Source organism: Camelina sativa, chromosome 16 (genome assembly GCF_000633955.1).
Source record: "Camelina sativa cultivar DH55 chromosome 16, Cs, whole genome shotgun sequence".
Classification (NCBI taxonomy): Eukaryota; Viridiplantae; Streptophyta; class Magnoliopsida; order Brassicales; family Brassicaceae; genus Camelina; species Camelina sativa.
Window position 1 is genome coordinate 23,340,617 of NC_025700.1, and position 10,763 is coordinate 23,351,379.

Here is a 10,763-nt window from a genome sequence, read left to right on the forward strand (position 1 = left end):
AGTGGATTCAGAAGTGATCGTGAGATTGACCAGTTTAAATTTTGATTGTTATAATATATTAGTAAATGTAAATAATTTGTGATAATCTATGCACGTTGAGCTCGGTAACAGTGTTACAACTTCTTATTTGCACGGTGTCGGGGACACAAATTACGGTAAAAATTCAAGTTTCACCACTAAACACTGTTCTTTCTTTTAAATTAAAATTTGATTCAGATAAGATGTATAAATAAAGAAATTTAAATTTATTTTTGTATGGAGTTTATGAAATGTGAGATCGGTGACTTTAGACTTGGTGGTGGCATGTGGAGAGCAAAGTGATGAAGAGATTTGCCAGCTGAGAGAGACAAACATGCTTTAATGAATCTTATTTAAGATGCATTTGAGCTATGAGATTATTTATAACAAAGTGGTTCAAAAGATAAATACTTATTTATTACAAATTACCTCAAAGAAATTAATGATGCACATGAACTAGTAGTACTTATATTGGATTCCGGTTTTTTTTTTTAAATTTCATCGTGCCGTAAAAAATCAGTTTCTTCTAACGAGATTAGTAAAGTATACTGTATTTAATTATTCAAAAAATTATTAGGTTGATGAGATGGGGGTTTATAAAATAGAAAACAAAAAAAGTTATGGGGCAGTATGGGATAAAATAAATAAAAAGGGGGTTGAAATTAGAATCATACAAAGAATACAGGAAAAAGCTGAAGTTTACAAAGGCATTTGGACAAGAGAGTCAATGCCAATCATAACTATCAAATACACTTTAAAGTTCACTTTTTGCTCACATGTTTGTAGTAACACAACACGCGCTATCACCACCACCATTTCGTTATATCCACAAAGTGATTATAATTTTTGCATTTTTTTTGCTACAAAACCAAGGAATTTAATATATGTATTTCATTTCTAGCGTGACCCATAATGCAATAATGAAGTTTGCAATTATTAATTTTGTTCTTTCATGCATCCCATGTATAGTAGTAGTGACATAATCTTATGATCTCATATGCTACGAAACTAGACTAGTAGGGTATATACTAACTAATGAGCAGTGATGATGTTTGTTTGAAATTTAAACTAATCTTGAAGGTTATGGCCTTATGGGCATTTAGCGTATACAACGATTAACCATGATTGAAATCGTAATGTGTATATTTAAGAAATTATAAATTTAACAAATAGATTTTGCGTTTTGGTAACTTTTAATCAATCAGTAAAAAAATGACATTTCTTGGAATAAAAATCAAATTAATTAATCAAGTTAATTTGTTTTTAATGTTTTTCATGATGCGTTAGTAACAGTACGTCCAACGTTTTACAAGTTTGTTTAGGAAATGATTCATCTTTTTAGTTTTCGATCTATAAGTCTACTAAATTTTAGTTCCACACTCACTATATACAATCATATAATCGTAATAAAACTTATATTCTACAAATGTATGTATTTATAAAAAATTCATAGCCTATATTCTCTGAAGTCAAAATGAAAATTAAGTCAATAATTCAGAGGCAACTTCCTCCTCGCTGTCGAATATATATATGTACATATCAATTTTCAATGATTGGTATTTTTAAAGAGACGATGATTTAATATAATGTTATAAATTACGTAGGTATTTTAAAACAAGAAGAAAAATCATATCTCAGTGAAACGAAATCATAAAATGCTAAAACAAATGTTTGCAAGTAACCTGGGTTGTTCCACGATTCTTATCCACTCTTACGCAAATACAATTTAGAATCATGAGAATAAAGTGACATGGGTGGTGACCTAATGTGCTGGGTCCATGAAATTGTTTTATACGATATGTGTAACTAGTTTGGTAAACTATCCAACAAGATTTGCCATTTTTTTTGTTTTTTTGCCTATTTTGGAAAAAAGATTGTGAGTTACCTGAAATATGGTAAAATGCATGTCCACACATGCCAACTATGATAAAAGATACTCAACTACATCAACTATATGTATTGCATGGTCACATATATGAAGTATATGTTGTTATGTGGTCAACATCATACACATAGAATCTCGGTTTATCGGATCATTTACGCTGATGTTGACTTACCGTTGACTCGTCGGAACCGAAAAAAAGACCCGATCGGATTTGTTTACCCGAACCCGAGACCTGACCCAGTTCAGATATTTGTTGGGTTCAGTTAATGGGCCGAAATTAAATTAAAATTTTGGCCCATTAATTAACTAAACCCTAAAATCGATTCATCAAAACATCATTGATTCCATCGTTCTCTCTCACAGATGAAACACGGTTTCTCAAAAACAAAAAGATTCGAGTCAATCGTTGTGAAGGGTCGAGTCGACTATTAGGGTTCTTAGTGTTCATCGTTTCGAAGATGGAATTAAGCTCAGGATCGTCCAGTAACAACATATTTAGGGGGCGCAAAGTCTGTGATTGTTATCGACAAAGATTTTCAAGTCTAAAACGGCAGGAAATCCACATCGAAAGTTTTATGGGTGTGAGTTGTACAAGGTATGTTTTTTGATTGTTATTAAGAATATTTAGGTGGTGAGATTTGTTGATTAAGAAGTCTCAATTGAAGTTTCCAATTGCCAATTGATGTGTCTGTAAGATGGTGGGAACGCTCATTGCAAATACTTTAGGTGGGTTGATGAAGAAGAGGTGAAAGGCTGGCCGAGACAAGCGTTGGTAGAAGCTGAAGCTGAAATTAACGAGAAGATTAAGATGATCAGTCAACTAAAATCGACAATTAATGAGCCTCGTGATGATTTGGAGAAGCAACAATTGGAGATATCATCAAAGAATGTTGAGATGGAAAGAATTGTGTATCGTCAACGCATTGTCATCAATGGATTGACAGGATTGCTTGTATGTGCTGTTGGAGCCATTGTTTTTGGTTGAGCTTTGTTGTTGTTTAAATAAGTTTTGGTTAGTGGCTGTGTAATGAATTTGGTTATTGTCTTTGTAATGCCTTCGGTTAGTGGCCTTGTAATGACTTTGTTGTTCTTTGTATGATTTTGGTTAGGGAATTTGTCTTATAAGAATGATTATGATATCTGGCCAAACATGAACCTGACGTGTCAATAATGTAGGGGTATCCAAAAAAACAATCAGACCAACCTAACATGTCAACAATGTATCCAAAAAACCAACCTGACATGTGCCAAAATGACCAACCTAACATGCCAATAATGTATCCAAAAAACCAACCTAACATGTCAATAAAACATCAGATATGTCACCAAAATAGCCGACTATAGTATTTAGCCATCCAAAAAACCTTTTACAAATCATTCCCTCATCCAAATAGCATCCTCTCGACCCAGCTTCTCTGTGGTGCGGATGAAGAGACATCTTGCACTCCAGGTTCTTCAGCTCGATGTCCAGCTTCAGGTTCAGGTGCTTCCATTGCGGCAAATGCTGCTTCCATTTCAGATTGATCTTGAGCTTCAATTGACCTAGTTCCACATTTATTCTTCTTCTCTTTGCCCTGCTCTCAGAAGACTATGGAAAGATATATCAGAAAACTACTATTAAAAACATAACCAAAAAGGAATAGAAAGATATGGTTGAGACATACTTCATGTGGACACCGTCTTGAATTATGACCCGGTTCACCACAGAGACCACAGTGCACAACTCTTCCTTCCCGACCAACTTTCTTGTCAGATTTCTTTTTGCGTGGTGATTCATTAAGACCTTTGATCCTTGCCTTGCCCTTAGGTCTCCCTGCAGGACGCTTGTAAGGCGGTGCAGCAATCCGTGGTCTTCCAGAGTCCTTCCAGAACTTAGGACCATTGACATGCCTCAATCCCCTCCTATATGTCCCTTGCCATTTCTCAGTCAAGTAATAGTTTGACATATAGTCTTCCACCTCGAAATTCATTTCTCTGATCGCACATACAGCATGACGACATGGGATACCAGTCAAATCCCACTTCCTGCATGCACAAGTACGCGCACTCAGATTCACAAAGTATCCGGTGCCAAACTCAACAATCTCAAACTCGCCTCCTGTGCTTGTAATCATGGCACAATATTGAGCTTCATCACATGACTTCTCCAGCTCTTTTCTTGCCTTTTTTGTGTACTTTGCAGTTTCTTTTCCAGAAATAGTGGACCTGATGGCAACCCTTTGCATAACATCCCTCCTTATCAACTCTAGCATCTGGACAAATGGCTTCCGCCTTGCAATTTTCAATGTTCTGTTATATGACTCGGTATGATTGTTGTGAGTATCCGCACAACAACAACCAACCCGAAAGAATGCTCTGCACCATGTACTTGGATCCTTCTTAAGTAGAGTTTGGCAAGATTGAGGATCAAACTCTTTGAAAATCGCCAAATTCTCCTTGTAATCAGCTTCATTGTACGAGCTTGCAACTCTCCAGAACAGTGGCTTCAACATATCTGCCTTATTTGTTTTCTTCAAGTTGGAGTAGATGTGTCTAGCACAAGCTCGATGCTCTGCCATTGGTAATTCAGTAGCAACTCCATGAATTAATCCTTTGTGCATATCTGATATGAGAGTGATGTTCTCACCCAGCCCCAACTCCAAATCTGCTTTAAGCTTCTTCACAAACCATTCCCAATTGGGATTGTTCTCACAGTCGACCACGGCCCATGCTATTGGGAAAATCTGGTTGTTAGGATCCCTTCCAACAGCAGTAAGCATCATCCCATTCGAAGAGTTCTTCAAGAAGGTACCATCCAAACCTATGACTGGTCTGCAATTCTGCTTCCAAGCAGTCCTCAACGGCTCAAAGCATATGTAAATTTGGTGGAATGCCTCACGACCATCAGCTCTTACTACTGTGTTGACCTCCACTGTAGTTTGAGGGTTAGACCTAAAATAAATTAAAAAATTATTAAGACAATCAAAAAATTATAAGACAAACAACAAAATCACATTAACTTACGTTACTAGATGAAGTTCATAGTCTCTTAATCTTGCGAATTGATCATCACATTCGGCTTGCAGCTTATCAAATACACGTCTTCTTGCAACTTTCGCCTGGTTTGGTGAGATAATGATGTTATACCTCCTCTTCATCTCATCTTTAATTTCTGGACCACTCATCTCTGGATCCCTTCTAATATCTTCAAGGAATAAATCAGCAATGACAGGAGTCTTTATAATTTCACATCGTCCTGTTGGATGGCATTGATGGTCGTCGTCGTAGGTCTTCACCATCCATTTTCCAATAGGGACCTCCACAACACAATAAATTTTCCACCCACAGCCTTTTGCTTTACACTTTGCACCAAGCCTTTCCTTCTCCCACCTATCATACACAACATTCCGCCTGGTCTTCAATACATACTTGATCACATTCTTCTTAAAGTCACTACCACTGTTAAACACTTGCTTCAAACTAAACACACCATCAAGTAAACCACTTCTAACCATCCTCTCTATTTGTGCTTCCTCATCCCCAGATTCATCATCTGTTGCAGGATACATATCATCTTCATCCGGTATCTGCTCGTCGTAGTTTTGGTTGTTGAAAATTTGTATATCCTCCTCAACAACATCAGCCTCTTCGTCAACAATGTCAGCCTCTATATTTGACTATGATGATTCAGATAAACATGCCTCTGAATTCTGACCTTCATCATTATCTTCATCTTCACACGCGACATCCTTGAGAAGTAGTTGTGTTTCTTCTGTGACCTTTTCTCCTGCAATATCCATGTATTTATTTCCAACTGCTCTTGTATCTACACCTCCAACACATTCTCCTATTTCCTTTTCAAAATATATATCTACTTCTCCCATCCATCGTCCTTTTGCAACCAATTTCTTCTTATTGGCATCCACATTCTCCCACAGAGGCTTCCTATCAGATAAATCCTCAAATGGTAGCTTGTACCACATCTTCCCAATGTGTTTAATTCGCTTCTCAAGCATACTTATCAATACATCTTCAAAGATTGTGACAGAATCAACCTCCAAATTACAAACAACTCCATCAACGTAGTCTAACACTCCATCCACCATCTTGAATTCGCCAGAATGGTGGCATTTCACCTTCACATATATTCTCGCACTGCAAAAAAAAAAAAAAAAAAAATTGGTCAATCGATGACTATTCTTTAGAACTCTATGGGACAATATAAGTCAAAGAAGACGGCAACAACTGCAAAATCCCGACACAAACACGACATGTCTAATTTTTAATTGACAATACCACGAGAAAAGGAATCAAACAAAATGTTTCTTCTTTCGAGTAATAGGAAAACCCAAAACAATCCCCAACAACTACACGACAACATCCCCACATCCTCACTAGTTCAGACCCGTGGCATATGTTACCAAATAAAAAGGAAATTGAGATAGTTACCTCATCTGAACGAGAAGCAAATCCTCACCCTGACTTTTTCTCGATTTCAACCAAAACACCAAATTCTTTTACAGATTCGATTCTTTTGTCGAGTAAAACCTAGGTGAAAAGGAGATCTTGTTCTTGGCAGCAAATGGACAAAAGTGACAAGTTAAAACGATGGAATCGATGATGTTTTAATGGAATCGATTTTAGGGTTTAGTTAATTAATGGACCAAAATTTTAATTTAATTTCGGCCCATTAACTGAACCCAACAAATATCTGAACCGGGTCAGGTCTCGGGTTTGGGTAAACAAATCCGATCGGGTCTTCTTTTCGGTTCCGACGAGTCAACGGTAGATCAACGTCAGCGTAAATGTTCCAGTAAACCGAGATTCTATGTGTATGATGTTGACCACATAACAACATATACTTCATATATGTGACCATGCAATACATATAGTTGATGTAGTTGAGTATCATTTATCATAGTTGGCATGTGTGGCCATGTATTCTGCCATACTTCAGGTAGCTCACAATCTTTTTTCCTTGTTAAATACATTATATGTTTTCACAAAATTCACCTTTTTAAAAAGACATATAATAGTAAATATCGTGGTAGATTTATGTAGCTTTCATATTGTACAAGTCCAAGCCCATTCTTGTGATTAACTTAACCTCTTTCTTGTAATGTCCAACATTGATCAGTAACATGGTTTCAAAGTCCAAATTTGATAGACAGTAAGATGGTCCAAGTAGGATGGCCAAATAAGATATTCTAAGTAAAGTATATTGGTCGAGATGAGTTGAATGAATTTATCAATACGAGTTTCATATTGAAAACATTTCATGAATATGCATAACAAGCATTAAGAAAAAAAAAGTACGGAACTAGAACAAAAATACGAATTGTGCTCGTTTATGTTTGGTGGACAATAGACCATATATATATGGGCCTTAAGAAATTATTTTAGACATGGTGAATGGGCCTCTCTACAAAGAGCAAACCGAGCCCTCTGGTTTACACAAAAGTGAACTGATGCTAAGGCGTTGTGGACTACGCTGATCAGTTGTTGGGGAGGTCGCACAGATTTTACTTTTGTGCTGAGACATGGTTTCCTGATTGATCGCATGCATGTCAATAGTATCATACTAGCATTTAATATAACTTGCGTTGATCATTACCTGTTTTACTTTATTTGCAATAGATTAAACCCCAAAAACTCAAACAAACAGTCGTCATACACAAAAAAAATTAGTAGCCTAGTTATATTAATGGTGGACCCATAGACTCATAGTGGACATTAAGCACATTATGAAATGGCAATCGAGGCGTTACAATAATATTTGCTTATAAAATATCAAACACGTTATTTATGCGCTCTAACTAGATGTTTCTTTTCTTGCTGTCAAATTGTCTTTCTGGATTTACATGTTCGACTAATGTATTTTTTTAAAAATTCAATAATTAATGGTTATTTATACCTAAAATTTTCATTTTAATATTAATTTAAATTGCATCAATTTTGTTGAACTTTTTGTTCATTTGAACATTTTTCTATAAACTAAATGACTTAAACATTATTATTTTTTTTCCTTTTCTTGAAAGACATCAAACCAATATTTCTAACAACTTTCGATTCTTTACTATATTACGTAAATTTTGTAACTCAATAAAGATCCGGAGAATTTCACAAAATACCTTTTTTGAAATACCACATTTCAAAAATGTTTTTTTTCTATTAAACCTTATCAAAAATATTCCTAAAAATTTGAGATTTATTCAAATATGTGTGTAAACTTATAAACATATACACAAACTACATTTATATATGTGTAAAATTTTATAAATACCATACAAATAACTTATAAATACCTTACGAATACGTTATGAATATCTTTAATTTTTTTATAAATGTCTAATAAAACCTCATAAAATTTTAATAAACTAGAATTATAAATTATAATTTTAACACTATATAATCTTTTACATGTTTGTGCCAATGTTTTTGCAAAAAGAGCATCTAGATGGCTTGAAATGATTGTGGTAACAACGAAACAAAATATTGATATTGATATCCAATGAGTTTGATTACTTGATAGATAGACAATAGTGAGTTAGTGACAAACTATTTCAGCCAGCAACTATTTTTTTTAGAAATAGTTTTCTCATTATTATCGTTTTATTAATAAAGTATATAATATTTGCTGACCCATTTTTCCCAAAATGCAAATTACATTTATCTTTAAGGGTGACTATAATTTAATTTTGTTTTGTCCTTGACAGCTAATATAAATATATAATGATTAACAAAAACCAAACTCATTCACATACATACATATTGAAACGTATACCTTTTTTTTTTTTATCTTATCTTTTTAATCTTACACTGTAATCCAATTTGTAACCACACACCAATAACAGGTATCCCTAGCATAGAAATGTATCTTCCCTTTTCTGACATTGTGGCCATGGTACATCCCCAAATAGAGATGCCCAAGTCCCAAGACCTATAAATCGTCACAATTCCAGAAGAGACGAATCACATCCAAAAAGAAAAACATATATAGATCTTAAACTCGTAGATTCAACCTCCTGAAGTCTCTCTCTCTCCAATTTGCATCCATCACATAATCATTAAGGTATGACCTTCCATGCCCAAAGTCCAATCCTTAGTGTAAAATCATTTACTGTGCTTCGAGTCTTGTGTAGTTATGTCACATACATGATGCGTTTACTTTGCTTTATACTTCTTTCATTATCGTTTGGTTCCTCTGCGATCAGCTAGTCTCTGATTTTAACATGCCTGTTAGGCTTTTACCATGTGTGGCCGAACAAGTTACTACTGTCACTGTATTACATGACCTCTAAGTTAGATCTCTATGCGAAAGCTTGTTTGGGCACCTTGGATGTGACCCTGTAACTTTTTCCTTTTGAGTCTTAACTGTCTAGTGGTAAAGCATCAAATTCTTTTTTTGTTTTTCTTTTCTTTAATAGTACTCCTTTATTTATTAATGGTGAGCTAATTTCAAACTTTGAACACAGAAATCGAAGTTAACAAAGCTTTTTTTTATAGATCTCAGACCTGTATCTTTTTAACTTTAATGTATTGGTTGATTATTTTTTCTTTAACAAATTCAATATCTTTTCTTTAATCATAAGTGAAACAAGCATTCTTATTTTTATATATTTACCATGATAGAAAAATTATGGATCTGCCTCTATTAAGTTGTTTCATAAAAATTAACAAAATAAAACTTTTTTAATTGACAACTTCCTATAATTTAAGAAATTTTCAAAAAAATAATTTTTAAAAGTTTTGGAAAACCCTTTAATACAGTATTTTACGTGATTTATACTATATCAAATGTATTAGTGTTTTTTCTATTGTTCATGAACGATATTTACCATCTCAAGTAAGTGTTTTCGAAAAGCATTCAATCATATACACTATCTTAAATAATAAAAAAAATTTCTAAATTCTGCCAACGATTCCATCATAGTTTGACTCCACTAAATTGCGTTACCCTGCAGTAGAATTTGGCTATAGATTGAATCTGTCGATTGAATTGAATGATGATAAAAGAAAAAAAAATCTTCTTAACATATTATCATTAAAATTAAAATCCTTTTATTTTCTCATAGTAATCCTTTTATTTATTATAAAATTATTGTTTTCATGGACAAAAAAAGGAAAAAAAAAATACAGCCAAATTGATCCATTTTCTAAAAATCCAAATTACTCTTCAAAAGATAACAATAAATTTTGTTTTGACACTGACAGCTAACATAACCATTAAAAAAAACCACCACACCCCATTTTAACTCAGCCTTCTTTATATTATATAAAGTTCATATATACATACATAGACCTACACACCATACACATATTTTTTCCTTCCCGAGTATATATATATATATATATATATTTTTAATCTAATAATTCAATTTATAAACCACACACAGAGAGAAATAATAATTATCCCCTAGAGATATATATATATATATATATATATATTTTTAATCTAATAATTCAATTTATAAACCACACACAGAGAGAAATAATAATTATCCCCTAGAGAGCATTAGAAAAGTTATCTTCGTTATTTTCGACATTTCAGGCCATGGTACATGCCCAAATACCGATGCCATCGACCAATAAAACTTTCATACATAACCCAGAAGATAAGTAAAAAATTTCTGGATTCGATTTCAAAAAAAAACCTTCTCTATTCTCTAATTTTGCATCGCACCCACACCACAACACACAGATCAATCAATAAGGTGTGTAATACAAACCTTCCCCCATGCCCGAAATCCAAATCTTTAGTGTATGCTATATATAAAAAAAAGAACCCGTATTATTATTATTACTATGTCACATACATGATGTGTTGTTGTTCCGTTTCCCACTTTTATAATTATCCTTTTTTTTTTTTTTTGGTTGGTTT

At 33.8% G+C, this 10,763-nt stretch overlaps 1 protein-coding gene across 1 annotated transcript in view; it reads left to right on the forward strand.

The window, feature by feature from the left end:
* LOC104752006 (histone-lysine N-methyltransferase SUVR5-like) overlaps nucleotides 10,408-10,763 on the forward strand; it is a 6,471-nt gene continuing 6,115 nt past the window's right edge. Inside the window, exon 1 of the mRNA XM_010474067.2 lies at nucleotides 10,408-10,596. The gene's annotated coding sequence lies outside the window, so the exon portion shown is untranslated. The remainder of the gene's footprint in view (nucleotides 10,597-10,763) is intronic.